This window comes from Schistocerca cancellata, chromosome 12, assembly GCF_023864275.1.
Source record: "Schistocerca cancellata isolate TAMUIC-IGC-003103 chromosome 12, iqSchCanc2.1, whole genome shotgun sequence".
In the NCBI taxonomy this organism is placed as follows: Eukaryota; Metazoa; Arthropoda; class Insecta; order Orthoptera; family Acrididae; genus Schistocerca; species Schistocerca cancellata.
This window is the reverse complement of record NC_064637.1, coordinates 122,822,558-122,839,498: the sequence shown is the minus strand read 5'-3', so window position 1 is coordinate 122,839,498 and position 16,941 is coordinate 122,822,558. Positions and strand designations below refer to the sequence as shown.

At 45.9% G+C, this 16,941-nt stretch overlaps 1 protein-coding gene across 1 annotated transcript in view; it reads right to left on the bottom strand.

Annotated features, from left to right (window-relative positions):
- Window positions 1–391: 391 nt before the first annotated feature.
- The window catches only part of LOC126109392 (chaoptin), a 331,789-nt gene continuing 315,239 nt past the window's right edge, over window positions 392–16,941 (bottom strand). The window contains exon 19 of the mRNA XM_049914419.1: window positions 392–788. The gene's annotated coding sequence lies outside the window, so the exon portion shown is untranslated. The remainder of the gene's footprint in view (window positions 789–16,941) is intronic.

Here is a 16,941-nt window from a genome sequence, read left to right as displayed (position 1 = left end):
CTTATTGCTAGTGCTTTCTCCACTTCCTCCTTAACACTATAAAACAATGATTGCTGTTAAAACTAGGAACAAATATATTACTCTTTTTTTTTTAAATCTATTTGTTATGTACTTTGACAAAAGAAAGCTTCTTAGTATTTCACATGTGTAAATACAGTTTCTCCCCTTCCTCGCAAAGAGGAAAACAAAGAACTATTTGATAACAACACTGAAAATCAAAATGCAAGATAAAGACTGAATAAATAATGGGAGTTTGTGTGCATGGGAAGGTGGAGTATACGGTGATGTTTATGAAATAATCTTGCCCGATATGTACAAGATGTAACAATGTATGTACACTTTCGATAGCTTTATCAACTACAGCTGAAATGCTAATATGCTAATATGCTAATATGTGTATAACTGTACATTTATAGTACCTTTATAGACACGTGAGGTATATAAGAGATATACAAACAATATTCACATTATTTTATGAGATAAATAGTCAAGCTAGTGCAAGTAAGCAGCGAAGCGCACAAGTGCTAGAAACTGTTAAGCATCAGGCTCGACACATGTGTTAGCTTTTCTACAGAAGCTATGATGCTTATTGGACAACACAGCAATGTTATGTACACATGGATAACTTGTGTAGTCTTCAGCATTGATTTCTCTGTCACCTCTGTGGATATTTCTGCCACATTCTTGCATACACATAGGTCTTCGTATAATTTTCATTTCCGTGTTGACAGGCCAAATGGTAATAGTGGCTTTATTATTCAAAATGGCCTGTCTGACCTTTACAGAACCTGTAAAGAAAAAAGCAATGACACATTACAGGATGGATTGACATCTATATATTTAGTTTGTATATACACATTGGTTTACGATTCAGGTGTCCCAAATGAGTTGCACATCAGGACAACGCAATGGAATGGTCAAGTTTCTTAAAAATTACACGGAATTGTACAAGGAGCGTTGCGAAACCTAACTTTCGCTCTTCTCTCTTATCTGAAACCATAAGCCAAGACAGTCAGGTATATGCAGTATTTCTAGACTTCCGGAATGCATTTGACTCGGTTTCACAACTGCACTTACTATCGAAATGTGATTGGGGTACGAAGCAAACTTTGTGACTAGATTGAGGAGTTCTTCACAAGAAGACTCCAGCACGTTGTCTTGCATGGAAGCCGTCAACAGATGTAGAAGTAACTCCAGATGTGCCCCAGGAAAGTGCGTAGAGACCCATGGTGTTTATGTTGTGCATTAATGCCCTTTCAAATAATACTAAGCTCATACTTTTTTTAGATGGTAATGAAATACTACCTGTAAAAAGTTGTACAAACATTCAGTCAGATCTCAATAAGATTGTGAAGTGGGTAAAGATAGCCAATTTGCTTTAAATATTGTAAATACATAGTATCTGCTGATTACAATATCAGTGAATCACAACTGGAATCTGTCGACGAATACCGGCCGTTGTGGCCGAGCGATTCTAGGCTCTTCAGTCCGGAGCCGCGCTGCTGCTGCGGTCGCAGGTTCGAATCCTGCCTCGAGCATGGATGTGTGTGATGTACTTAGGTTAGTTAGGTTTAAGTAGTTCTAAGTTCTAGGGGACTGGTGACCTCGGATGTTAAGTCCCATAGTGTTCTGAGCCATTTGAACCATTTTTTGTCAACAAATACTTGGGTGTAAGAATTTGTAGGGATATGAAACGAAACAGTAGACTAATTTATACGTATAGCAGGTGGCAGAATTCAGTTTGTTGGTAGAATACAGTGGAAACGCAGATAGACTACTAGGTAGATTGCTTACAAAGAACTCGTGCGACCAATCGTACAATATTGCTAATGTGTGTCGGACCCGTACCAAGTAGGACAAAAAGTTGATATTAAATGTCATCAAAGAGGGGTAGCATGAATGATCATAGGTTGTGTGACCATCGCGGAGATGTTGAAAACAGTGGGCTGCTTCACGCTTGAATGTAGGTACAAACTGCACTGTAAGGAAAAAAAAAAGTGACGAACCACGAAGGAGTTACGAAAATTGGTCCACAGCGATGTTCACACAGGTATCTACAGAAAAGGCAAAATTGCATACTTTGGCGGTCAGGGGAGGAATGTGTAATGCTGCAGCGCAGTTTCATCGCGCGGCTGGCAATGGTAGTAAACAGAGCATAAAGTCCTTACGAATATCATTCCATGTACTCGGCTGGGCAGTAACTATGCCTCGCAGACAGGCGTGTCAACAGTATACGAGGCATTTACCATTAGAGATGGGGGATCCGCTCTTGAACTAATTCATAGAGTTGAATCTTTCAAAGGAGTGAACAATCAGTGATCCAGAAAAAAAGAACGGTAGCTCCAAACGTTTCCCACGGCAGAGAGAGAGAGAGAGAGAGAGAGAGAGAGAGAGAGAGACGGAGCATATCAGCAGCGCCTCTGCTGGTCAGAGCACAGTGCACGCCACACAACACAGCCAGCGCTGGCCTCTGCCCTGCTTCTACCTAGGCTGCCTGCATTGTGCAGTGCTCCATTGGATTTTGTGTTTCACATATGCCGTGCCATCTCTGTGCGTCGTCTGCCGTGTGCAGTGTCGCACTCTGTCGGCGATCGTTTCAGTCGCACGTCCTGCCCTCTGGGCAGCTGATGCGAGCAACAGGACAGAGAGCCACCTAGTGGATAACATAGGAACTACTTGCAACAACCTGCTCGCAAGGGAATGGATGATTTGTCTCGGAGCGGGTGAGTTCACCGCTCCCCCCCACCCTCGAAACTCGCCCGTTCAACGCTCACCCCACCGTCTCGACTCTAGCCAGAGCATTGAGCAAAGCGACTCAGTTGTCACTCTGGTCGCTGCGGTCTCAGCTCACGCAGTAATACAGCTCGCGGCTCGACCTACTCGACTCAGCGCCTCTGCATCGGAGTTCGTCCCTACTGGATATTGTTCTTCGTAGTAATACCGCTATGTATATTACATTATTATGTTATGTATACATCAATTGTTTTTATTTTATTTTTATTTGTTTAAACTGATTAGATTAGGTTCCTGATGACTCCTCTTACTATAGGATTTTTATTATGGACACTCGAATTTACGCTTTAATTACGAGCGAACCGATAAATGTATCACAAAATGTGATACACCAATATTTTCCTTGTTTTATTCTGCGTAAGGCTATATGCAGCACTTTCGTTTTACAGTGAAATTTATATTTTGCAATTTTAGGCGTCTTCGGAAGGAAACATTCACTTTAAAAATATATGGCTTGCGATGTATTTGTATGAGGTTAATGAAATTTTAATACATTATAGCCAAATATATTGTTAATGTAAATCTCAAGTTACGAAATGTTCCGATCACCCAAAAAACCACGATAGTGCAAAATAAATCAATAATCAAAAACTTTGTCATATCGTGGAAATTTCAATAAACAATACAAAATTCTTACTCATTATCTGTGTTCAAGATCAAAATACAGGTATAGTACTGGAATAAACCAAGTTTAAAGGGCAATGTGCCTTCCATTTATTTTCTACTGTAAATGAGTGGTGAGTCATGAAAAAGAGCTAATTCATTTCAGGGAGTGAACAGTTCTGATCCAATCTCTGAAAAGAACAGTTTTGCCCATCTCTAGTTAGCATTAGAGAGACGACGTATAGCTGGGCTCGAAGAAACGGGATGGAGTGATCGGCGAATCATTCATTTAAAAAGGAGCTTTGTCACTACTCGACGATGTTGGCAGAAATGGATGAACCGTGGACGAACACAGTGTCAACAAGGAAGCAACCGGCCTAGAGGGGCGACAGAATGAGAGGGCTGAGCAATCACACCCGAGGCACTCAGAGCCTCGGATTCATCATTATCATCGACGTGACGTGCACCTTGCGCTCCAGTGACCACGAGGCCATTTGTAGGCGGCCCACGGAACGGAGGCCCCCTTGTGCGGAATACCACTGACTTCTTTCAAATAACTTCCGGGAATTCAGCGACCGCCATTATAAAGGCAAACTGCAACGGACAGGTGACGTACATGCAAATTGAAAACCTCGGGTCTCGTACTGAAGCAGGGAAGATAACACACACACTGAACACTAGTGCCACCAATCTTGGTCTGGGTAAGGCAGATGTATATCTTATTCCTTGTAGCTACGGCATGGCATATATTGGTCAAACTATCAGGAGCGAATTGGGGAGAAGAGGAGTTTGTGGCACAACTTGACAAGAAGAAGGGACCGGTTGGTAGGACATGTTCTGAGGCATCAAGGGATCACAAATTTAGCATTGGATGGCAGCGTGGAGCGTAAAAATCGTATAGGGAGGCCAAGAGATGAATACACTAAGCAGATTCAGAAGGATGTGGGTTGCAGTAAGTACTGGGAGATGAAGAAGCTTGCACAGGATAGGTTAGCATGGAGAGCTGCATCAAACCGGTCTCTGGACTGAAGACAACAACAACAACAACAACAACAACAACATCAGGACCGTGGAGGACCGATGTACTGAGCATGAATGGCACACACGATTACAGCAGCCAAGTAGATCTGCTATTGCCGAACATTGCTTGGATACCGGTCACCCCATGTTATATAATAACACCGAGATATTGGCATGCACGTCCAGCTATGGGACAGTGTTATTAAGGAAGCAGTTGAAATTAAATTAGTGAGCAACCTCGTTAACGGGGATGGAGGTTTTTGTTTAAACTCTGTTTGGAATCCGGCTCTCTCCCTTGTCAAAAAACAGAGGGACAGAGTCAATGCTACCTCACCTGCGAATTCGTAGTCTCACTATCGATAGCTCTGACTTTGGTCATCTTTGGTGGCACTAGTGTTCAGTGTGTGTGTGTGTGTTATCTTTCCTACTTCAGTCCGAGAACCGAGGTATAAAATTTGCAAGTACGCCGTCTGTCCGTTGCAGTTTGCCTAGAAGATGGCGAGGTGTTCTCCCGCCGAAATATCAGCGGTCGCTGAAAGTGTTACCTGGCTGAATTCCCGGAAGTTATTTGAAAGTTGTATGCGCCAGCAGAAACTCAGGTCTCACCACTGACCTCTGTATACCACCGTTTGTAGTGGCGACAGGCACACCCAAACAGGAATCTCATTGACTGGAGTAGAATTGACTTCAGTAGTGGATCTCGCTTCGAATTTAGCCGCAACGACCAGTGAAGATGTGTCTCGGACAGCGCCGGTGTACCAACCTGATAGACGTCCGCAAAATGGCTCGAAAACCAACAGTGATGGTCTAGGGCGGCATTTCTTTGCGCACCAGCACCCCTTCGGTTGTCATCCGCGGCGCCTTTACAGCACAGCGGTGCATCAAAGATATTCTACACCCTGTTTTCTTGCCCTTCGTGGCAAGCCATCCTGAGCTTACATTTCAGCAGGATAATGCCCGCCCACACATGGCGAGAGTTTCTACTGCTCGTCTTGGTACTTGTCAAACCCTACCCTCGCCAGCAAGGTCGCCGGATCTCTCCCCAATTGAGAACGTTTGGATCTTCATGTGCAGTGCCCTCCAACCAGCTCCGGATTTTGACGACCTAACGCGCCACTCGCACAGAATGTAGGCCTCAGGAGGACATTCAACAACTCTATCAATGAATGCCAGGCCGAATAACAGCTTGTATAAGGGCCAGAGGTGGTGCTGGGTTGGGTTGTTTGGGGGAAGAGACCAAACAGCAAAGTCATCGGTCTCATCGGATTAGCGAAGGATGGGGAAGGAAGTCGGCCGTGCCCTTTCAAAGGAACCATCCCGGCATTTACCTGGAGCGATTTAGGGAAATCACGGAAAACCTAAATCAGGATGGCCGGACGTGGGATTGAACCGTCGTCCTCCCGAATGCGGCTCCAGTGTACTAACCAGTGCGCCACTTCGCTCAGTTTCTACCAGAGGTGGAGCAACGCGTTATTGACTTGCTCAGACTGTGAAGCTCTTTCTCTTGAACGAATCATCTGATTTTTGTGAAATTGTAATCATCTGTTTGGCTGTACATGTAGATAACATCCACATATTTCCGCCATATTCGGATAATTCCTTCGTGATACGTCTTTTTGTCTTAGAGTGTATTTCCTGAAAGCCTTCTTACAAGGGGAAAGCTTTAGACACGGGCGCCCGATGTGGCTCATATTTGGCAGATCACTTGTGTACAACCTAAGATGAAAGACACTGAGATACTTTGGACCAACACACACCCCCCTCCCTCCTGCCCCTTGTTTTTGACAAAAGCGCCCCTAAAGTTTATGACACGTAATTGATTCAAAATTGACGTGAATGGTAGATGATTGAAAATTAAGCAGTTTGTATATTTGCAGTCCACAAACGCACATTCTCGTAGAAATGGAAGAAAGAAAATTTGAAGACTGCCGCTTACGTTCACACAGGGTCGATGCTCTTCAACAAAACTGCCAGGGAACAAGGCATCTGGCTGTGGAGGAGTGAACCTGTGTTCGATTCCCACACGCACTCTGCAGTTTTTCTTTTTCATTTGCATTTTCTCTGAACCAAAGTTGGTAGGAATGGGACGGTGGATAAGGTAATCAATATGGAGTAACAACAAGGTAGGCAAAGAAATTTCTCAAATGACTTGGACTAACACACTCCGTCTTCAGGCTACGAGTGGCCTACCAGAACCATCCGGCCGCCGTGTCCTCCTCGGTGGAGGATGCGGATAGGAGCGGCGTGGGGTCAGCACACCGCTCTTCCGGTCGTTGTGATGGTATTCTTGACCGAAGCCGCTACTATTCGGTCGAGTAGCTCCTCAGTTGGAATCACGAGGCTGAGTGCACCCCGAAAAATGGCAACACCGCATGGTGGCCTGGATGGTCACCCATCCAAGTGCAGACCACGCCCGACAGCGCTTAACTTCGGTGATCTCACGGGAACCGGTGTAGCCACTGCGGCAAGGCCAAAGAATTAAAATTTTAGTTCTGGTTTCGTCACAATGCCTCTATCTCCAACTCTGTTACACGTCCTCGCTTTCCTCCGAACGACTACACGGATGGTACTTGTCTTATAAATATACGGAGAAAATATATTCGAAGCACTGTCGACGTATAATGAATGCAATTCTACAAAACTGCATTGTTCCTTCTGCAGATTTGTCGGAATACAGATTTCGTTTATGTTTAAAAATATTGCTTTTTAGCGTGCCACGCTTCAGACGGTAAAAACGAAATTCTTATAAAACCTTTCTGTTGTCCGTCTGTCTGTCTGTCATTTTTCTCAGGAAGGGGTAGACGCCTGAAATTTATGACACGTGCTGAGGTCTATAAACCGTCGGCCCTGTAAAAAAACTCAAACTTTTAAGTGAGCGAAACCAAAAGATACGGTGATTTACGTCACATATTTTCATACTCTCGAACTCACTTATCAAAACCTAAAGGCTACTCCCCGTTGGCCTAGAATCGTGAAATTTGACAAACAGGAGGGTTTCACAGTACAACCAAAGGAAAAGATCTGAAAACAATACATTTCTAATTATGTCACACGATTTTTTTTTTAATTTCTTGTCTGATTCCGTCTGTTCGTACGTCTGTTGAAAACCCTTTTTCTCAGAAAGGGTAGACGTATCAAGTTGGAATTTATTTCACATACTGAAGTCTGTAGGCCCTTTTCCATGTAATAAATGTAAACTTCTAACACAATGCAACCGAAAGCTACGACCATTTAGGTCACGTATTTTGATACTCGACAAATTCACTCATCAAAAGCTATAGGGTATTTCCCGTTGGCCTAGAATCTTGAAATTTGGCACGAAGCAAGGTCTCACAGCACAACCAAAGTAAAAAATCCGAAAACCGTGAATCTGTAACTATATCATACGAAAGAAATATTTATTTTGTCTCTCGTTATCTGATGTCAAATTTGACATTAATATAATCAGTACTTCTGCAATCGCGCTGACTGGGTCGCAATGGTAAAAGTCAAACATCAGGCAAAGAATGACTTTACTTCTCGTGTGACTTATTTTGGAATTTTTTCATCATGAGATACCCAGCAGCGGATGTTTTTCCCACATACGTCATGTCTCCGTGCAATAATTGTTGCTGCATATCCCCGCAGGGATTGAGAAGGAAAACTTAGTGTGGGCGAGCGGTTCTAGGCGCTACAGTCTGGAACCGCGCGCCCGCTACGGTCGCAGGTTCGAATCCTGCCTCGGGCATGGATGTGGGTGATGTCCTTAGGTTAGTCAGGTTTAAGTAGTTCTAAGTTCTAGGGGACTAATGACCTCAGTAGTGCTCAGAGCCATTTGAACCATTTTTTTTTTTTTTTTTTGGAAACTTAGATTAATTGAAGCGTTCACAGAGTCACTTAAGCAATCATTATTTCTGTGCCATGTACGTGAATGGAATGATAACAAGCCCTAATAACGGAAATATTGAGAAGTACCCTCTGCCGTGCACTTCACAGTGGTTCGCTAAGTAGAGACCTGGATGTGGATGTACATGTACCAGTAAATTGGTAAAAAGGAAATACGTACGATGAAGTGACAAAAGTCGTGGGAGGGTCGTTGCACATACACAGATAGCGGTAGTGTCGCGTACACAAGGTGTAAAAGAGAAGTGTTGGCGGAACTGTCATTTGTGCGCAGGTGATTCTTGTGAAAGGGTTTTCGACGTGATTATGTCCGCACAACGGGAATTAACAGATTGTAAATACGAAATGGTAAGTGGAGCTAGACGCATGGGACATTCCATTTCGGGAATTCAATATTGCGAGACCTACAGTGTCAGGTGTTTGCCGAGAAATTCAAATTTTGAGGTACTACTTCTCAACACGGACAACGCAGTAGCCGACGGCCTTCACTTAACGACCGAGAGCAGCGGCGTCTGCGTAGAGTTGCTAACATACACTCCTGGAAATGGAAAAAAGAACACATTGACACCGGTATGTCAGACCCACCATACTTGCTCCGGACACTGCGAGAGGGCTGTACAAGCAATGATCACACGCACGGCACAGCGGACACACCAGGAACCGCGGTGTTGGCCGTCGAATGGCGCTAGCTGCGCAGCATTTGTGCACCGCCGCCGTCAGTGTCAGCCAGTTTGCCGTGGCATATGGAGCTCCATCGCAGTCTTTAACACTGGTAGCATGTCGCGACAGCGTGGACGTGAACCGTATGTGCTGTTGACGGACTTTGAGCGAGGGCGTATAGTGGGCATGCTCAACACGTGGGGCGTGAGGTCTCCACAGTACATCGATGTTGTCGCCAGTGGTCGGCGGAAGGTGCACGTGCCCATCGACCTGGGACCGGACCGCAGCGACGCACGGATGCACGCCAAGACCGTAGGATCCTACGCAGTGCCGTAGGGGACCGCACCGCCACTTCCCAGCAAATTAGGGACACTGTTGCTCCTGGGGTATCGGCGAGGACCATTCGCAACCGTCTCCGTGAAGCTGGGCTACGGTCCCGCACACCGTTAGGCCGTCTTCCGCTCACGCCCCAACATCGTGCAGCCCGCCTCCAGTGGTGTCGCGACAGGCGTGAATGGAGGGACGAATGGAGACGTGTCGTCTTCAGCGATGAGAGTCGCTTCTGCCTTGGTGCCAATGATGGTCGTATGCGTGTTTGGCGCCGTGCAGGTGAGCGCCACAATCAGGACTGCATACGACCGAGGCACACAGGGCCAACACTCGGCATCATGGTGTGGGGAGCGATCTCCTACACTGGCCGTACACCACTGGTGATCGTCGATGGGACACTGAATAGTGCACGGTACATCCAAACCGTCATCGAACCCATCGTTCTACCATTCCTAGACCGGCAAGGGAACTTGCTGTTCCAACAGGACAATGCACGTCCGCATGTATCCCGTGCCACCCAACGTGCTCTAGAAGGTGTAAGTCAACTACCCTGGCCAGCAAGATCTCCGTATCTGTCCCCCATTGAGCATGTTTGGGACTGGATGAAGCGTCGTCTCACGCGGTCTGCACGTCCAGCACGAACGCTGGTCCAACTGAGGCGCCAGCTGGAAATGGCATGGCAAGCCGTTCCACAGGACTACATCCAGCATCTCTACGATCGTCTCTGCGAAAGGTGGATATACACTGTACTAGTGCCGACATTGTGCATGCTCTGTTGCCTGTGTCTATGTGCCTGTGGTTCTGTCAGTGTGATCATGTGATGTATCTGACCCCAGGAATGTGTCAATAAAGCTTCCCCTTCCTGGGACAATGAATTCACGGTGTTCTTATTTCAATTTCCAGGAGTGTATTAGTGTCAAGATAAATGCAAAATCTAAGATCAAACTAAATCTTGAAGAATACATAGTCAGAGACATAAAACGAACAATGGCAACCACTGACCTCTAGCTGATTGATGCGTGGCACAAACACCTGTAACAGTGTATAGCTCAAGAGTTTCGGGAACACCGATGTACTTGGTACATTCACTAAATTTTTCACCTCGAATCCTAAGGATGTAGGTCATTCGTTCTTTATTGCTTCAAGGAAGTGTGCTAGCACCATCTTAGTTTCATGTCCATTCAAATGACGATCAGTTTCGCTTTAGGAAAGGTAAAGGCGCCAGAGAGGCAATTCTGGCGTTGCGGTTGATAATGGATGCAGGACTACAGAAAAATCAAGAGACGTTCATAGGATATGTCGACCTAGGAAAAGTGTTCGGCAATGTAAAATGGTGCAAGATGTTCGAAATTCTGAGAAAAGTAGGGGTAAGCTACAAAAGTATATAATGTATACAAAAGCCAAAAGGGAAAATAATAAGAGTGGACAACGAAGAACGAAATGCTCGAATTAAAAAGGATATAGGACAGGAATGTAGTCTTTCGCCCCTACTGTTCAATCTGTACATCGAAGAAGCAATGGTGGATATAAAAGAAAGATTCAGAGGGAGCGTTAAAATTCAACGTGAAAGGATGTCAATGATACGATTCGCAGACGGCATTGCTATACTGAGTGAAAGTGAAGAAGAATTACATGATCTGCTGCATGTCCAGTCTAATGAGTACAGAATATGGATTGAGAGTAAATCGGAGAAAGACAAAAGTAATAGAAATATCAGAAAGGAGAAAAGCGAGGAACTTAACATTGATGGTCACGAAGTAGATGAAGGAATTTTGCTACCTAGTAAGCAAAATAACCAATGACGGACGGAGCAAGACAAAAAGGGCATTCCTGGCCAAAGAAAGTCTAGTAGTACCAAACATAGGCCTTAATTTGAGGAAGAAATTTCTGAGAATGTACGTTTGGAGCCCGAAATTGTAGGGTAGTGAAACATGGAAAACCGGAACAGAAGAGAATCGAAGCATTTGAGATGTGGTGCTTCAGACGAATGTTGAAAATTAGCTGGACTGATTAGGTAAGGAATGAGGAAGTTCTGCGCAGAATCGGAGAGGAAAGGAATGTATGGAAAACACTGACAGGATGATAGGACATATGTTAAGAAATGAAGGAATGGCTTCCATGGTGCTAGAGGGAGCTGCAGAGGGCAAAAACTGTGGAGGAAGACAGATATTGGAATACATCCAGCTGATAATTGAGGACGTACGTTGCAAGAGCTACTCTGAAAAATGGCTCTGAGCACTATGGGACTTAACTTCTGAGGTCATCAGTCCCCTAGAACTTAGAACTACTTAAACCTAACTAACCTAAGGACATCACCCACACCCATGCCCGAGGCAGGATTCGAACCTGCGACCGTAGCGGTCCCGCGGTTCCAGACTGCAGCGCCTAGAACCACTCGGCCACCCCGGCAGGCTGCTACTCTGAGATGAAGAGGTTGGCACAGGAGATAAATTCGTGGCGTGCCGCATCAAACCAGTCAGAGAACGATTATTCAAATGAAAAAAAGTCTGAATGATGTCGTCGTAGAAATACAGAGCAGCGCTCGAAATGTGTACCATTTATTTCGTACATAATTACTGGATCTCACTGGATATCCCACTGAGCATCTCGACAGCAGGAGCAATAGAGCTTGGTGAAACAAATGAGACATGAAATGACGCATAATGCCACGAGCCAGGAGACTAGCGTTTAAAACATGGCCGACAATCGACGACTAATAACGCAGCACCGATCAAAAGTCTTGTTACTTTTCACGAAACAGAAATTCCTCTTATGACTTAGAGGCAGTTTTGACAACGGTTTAACACACGGTGGGTCCCTTGCAAGAGAATCATTCAGACGCTGTACGATCACTTTGGAAGCGAAACGACCTCGGCCGAAGTCTGTTTGTTCGCCGGAGAATACTGAAGAGGTACGACCTGTTGTGCAGAGAAGCATCAGAAAATCGCGCGGTGCAAATGGAAGTAACTAACGCTCGGTTCAACGGATTCTTAAACCTGACCTCCGGATGTACCCGTGCAAGATGGCCTCTGCTTAGAAGCTGAGGATGGGGAACATACTCTTTATAACAACGCCTGGTTTTCAGACGAAGCGCATTTTATTTGGACAGTGTGGTTAACAAAGTGTTCGCATTTGAGCTACTGAACATTCGAACGTGGTTCATGAACGATAACATCGTGCTGCGAGGACTACAGTGTGGGTCGCAATTTCCAGTCACGGGCCTATTTGGACCTCTTTTCTCAGAAAAACTGTGTGCAGTACGCGTTAAATATCTTCGTTCCACAGCTTCTTGCTATTGCGCTGCCCTTCAGCACACAATGGTTCTCGCAAGATGGAGAAAGGCGACATACTGCAAACATTATACTGGGTTTCTTACACGTGCGTTTCGACGTACTGGTCAATTCACTCTGATTTCCAGGTCGTTTCAATGACAGACAACTTCAGTTCGACAGTAGTTCAGAACTAAACCTACACTCCTGGAAATGGAAAAAAGAACACATTGACACCGGTGTGTCAGACCCACCATACTTGCTCCGGACACTGCTAGAGGGCTGTACAAGCAATGATCACACGCACGGCACAGCGGACACACCAGGAACAGCGGTGTTGGCCGTCGAATGGCGCTAGCTGCGCAGCATTTGTGCACCGCCGCCGTCAGTGTCAGCCAGTTTGCCGTGGCATACGGAGCTCCATCGCAGTCTTTAACACTGGTAGCATGCCGCGACAGCGTGGACGTGAACCGTATGTGCAGTTGACGGACTTTGAGCGAGGCCGGGTGGACGTACCGCCGAATTGCTCAACACGTGGGGCGTGAGGTCTCCACAGTACATCGATGTTGTCGCCAGTGGTCGGCGGAAGGTGCACGTGCCCGTCGGCCTGGGACCGGACCGCAGCGACGCACGGATGCACGCCAAGACCGTAGGATCCTACGCAGTGCCGTAGGGGACCGCACCGCCACTTCCCAGCAAATTAGGGACACTGTTGCTCCTGGGGTATCGGCGAGGACCATTCGCAACCGTCTCCATGAAGCTGTGATACGGGCCCGCACACCGTTAGGCCGTCTTCCGCTCACGCCCCAACATCGTGCAGCCCGCCTCCAGTGGTGTCGCGACAGGCGTGAATGGAAGAACGAATGGAGACGTGTCGTCTTCAGCGATGAGAGTCGCTTCTGCCTTGGTGCCAATGATGGTCGTATGCGTGTTTGGCGCCGTGCAGGTGAGCGCCACAATCAGGACTGCATACGACCGAGGCACACAGGGCCAACACCCGGCGTCATGGTGTGGGGAGCGATCTCCTACACTGGCCGTACACCACTGGTGATCGTCGAGGGGACACTGAATAGTGCACGGTACATCCAAACCGTCATCGAATCCAACGTTCTACCATTCCTAGACCGGCAAGGGAACTTGCTGTTCCAACAGGACAATGCACGTCCGCATGTATCCCGTGCCACCCAACGTGCTCTAGAAGGTGTATGTCAACTACCCTGGCCAGCAAGATCTCCGGATCTGTCCCCCATTGAGCATGTTTGGGACTGGATGAAGCGTCGTGTCGCGCGGTCTGCACGTCCAGCACGAACGCTGGTCCAACTGAGGCGCCAGGTGGAAATGGCATGGCAAGCCGTTCCACAGGACTACATCCAGCATCTCTACGATCGTCTCCATGGGAGAATAGCAGCCTTCATTGCTGCGAAAGGTGGATATACACTGTACTAGTGCCGACATTGTGCATGCTCTGTTGCCTGTGTCTATGTGCCTGTGGTTCTGTCAGTGTGATCATGTGATGTATCTGACCCCAGGAATGTGTCAATAAAGTTTCCCCTTCCTGGGACAATGAATTCACGGTGTTCTTATTTCAATTTCCAGGAGTGTATGTGGCCGCTTTTCTTGGGGATACCAAAAGGAAACAGTTTTCCCGAAACACCCACATGATGTATTGGAACTCAGAGGCTTTATTCTTTAAGCCAGCGGTGAAATGAGAGAAGAATGCGCTGTAGGCTTATTGCTAACATTAGTGTTCGTGTGAACGAAGTCAAGACTCAAAATGTTGGACATTCCGGATATCAGCTGAATTCTAACAATTCCCCACAGACTGTTTTCGACGGTAGTATGTGTTCCTTTTAGTTTGCGCTGACAGTGTCATGTTTACTCCAAAACGAAATGGTGACACATTTCGTGCTCCACTCTGTATTCGAGAACATATGCGGTCAAATATACCAGCCGGCGCATTATAAGGTCTGACTGCAGATTAAAAAGAGATATTACAGCTGACATTACACACAACAGGCACACTGTGCCAACGTTGGTCAATGTTGCGCTATGGCAGGCACGATCCACGGTCTCAAAAACCAGCTGCCGAAAATACCGGCACGACAATTATGTATTCACAGTCGTGGGAATCACCGCCTTCAGGGACAGGGAGGATATGTGCTCCCTCCTCCCCCAGTTTTTTCTTTTTCTTTTGAGAAACAGTCTCAATTTTTTTAGTCTTACTTAACAAAAACGACACCGTTGAACGAATATACAGGGTGGTCTATTGATCGTGACCGGGCCAAATATCTCACGAAATAGGCGTCAAACGAAAAAACTACAAAGAACGAAACTTGTTTAGCTTGAAGGGAGAAACCAGATGGCGCTATGGTTGGTCCGCTAGATGGCGCTGTCATAAGTCAAACGGATATCATTAGCCTTTTTTTAAAATAGGAACCCAAATTTTTTATTACATATTCGTGCAGTACGTAAAGAATTATGAATGTTTTAGGTGGACCACTTTGTTCGGTTTGTGATTGATGGCGCTGTAATAGTCACAAACATATCGCTCACAATTTTAGACGAACAGTTGGTAACAGGTAGGTTTTTTTTAATTAAAATACAGAACGTAGGTACGTTTGAACATTTTATTTCGGTTGTTCCAATGTCATACATGTACCTTCGTGAACTTATTTCTGAGAACGCATGCTGTTACAGCGTGATTACCTGTAAATACCACATTAATGCAATAAATGCTCAAAATGATGTCCGTCAACCTCAATGCATTTGGTAATACGTGCAACGGCATTCCTCTCAACAGCGAGTAGTTCGCCTTCCGTAATGTTCGCACATGCATTGCCAATGCGCTGACGCATGTTGTCAGGCGTTGCCGGTGGATCACGATAGCAAATATGCTTCACTTTCCCCACAGAAAGAAATCCGGGGACGTCAGATCCGGTGAACGTGCGGGCCATGGTATGGCGCTTCGATGACCAATCCACCTGTCACGAAATATGCTATTCAATACCGCTTCAAGCGCACGCTAGCTATGTGCCGGACATCCATCATGTTGGAAGTACATCGCCATTCTGTCTTGCAGTGAAACGTCTTGTACTAACATCGGTAGAACATTACGTAGGAAATCAGCACACACTGCACCATTTAGATTGCCATCGATAAAATGAGAGCCAATTATCCTTCCTCCCATAATGCCGCACCATACATTAACCCGCCAAGGTCACTGATGTTCCACTTGTCGCAGCCATCGTGGATTTTCCGTTACCCAATAGTGCATATTATGCTGGTTTACGTTACCGCTGTTGGTGAATGACGCTTCGTCGCTAAATAGAAAGCGTGCAAAAAATCTGTCATCGTCTCGTAATTTCTCTCGTGCCCAGTGGCAGAACTGTACACGACGTTCGAAGTCGTCGCCATACAATTCCCGGTGCATAGAAATATGGTACGGGTGCAATCGATGTTGATGTAGCATTCTCAACACCGACGTTTTTGAGATTCCCGATTCTCGCGCAGTTTGTCTGCTACTGATGTGCGGATTAGCCGCGACAGCAGCTAAAACACCTACTTGGGCATCATCATTTGTTGCAGGTCGTGGTTGACGTTTCACATGTGGCTGAACACTTCCTGTTTCCTTAAATAACGTAACTATCCGGCGAACGGTCCTGACACTTGGATGATGTCGTCCAGGATAGCGAGCAGCATACATAGCACACGCCCGTTGGGCATTTTGATCACAATAGACAAACATCAACACTATATCGACCTTTCCCGCTATTGGTAAACAGTCCATTCTAACACGGGTAATGCATCACGAAGCAAATACCGTCCGCACTGGCGGAATGTTACGTGATACCACGTACTTATACGTTTGTGACTATTACAGCGCCATCTACCACAAAGCGAAAAAAGTGGTCCAACTAAAAGATTCATATTTCTTTACGTACTACACGAATATGTAATAAAAATGGGGGTTCCTATTTTAAAAAACGCAGTTGATATCCGTTTGACCTATGGCAGCACCATCTCAACGGGGCAACCAAAGCGCCATCTGGTTTCCCCCTTCAAGCTAGGCAAGTTTCGTTCTTTGTAGTTTTTTCGTTTGATGCTTTTTTCGTGAGATATTTGGCTCGGTCACTATCAGTGGACCACCCTGTATACAAACTTAACCAGTTACGCACACCAAAGGTCTTGGGCAGTTAGAATTGATGGTTTGCAGGCTTTATTAAAGTGCCAATAAATCAAATCCACATTCGCAATTCATTACAAAGACAGTATTCCAAGGTTTAATGAGTTGTGTTGGTATGATCACGAGTGATGTACGAGCGGGGTAGATAAGCACGAATCTGCTTGCTTTTGCTGTAAGTTTGTAGGAAGGGTGGCCAGGGAA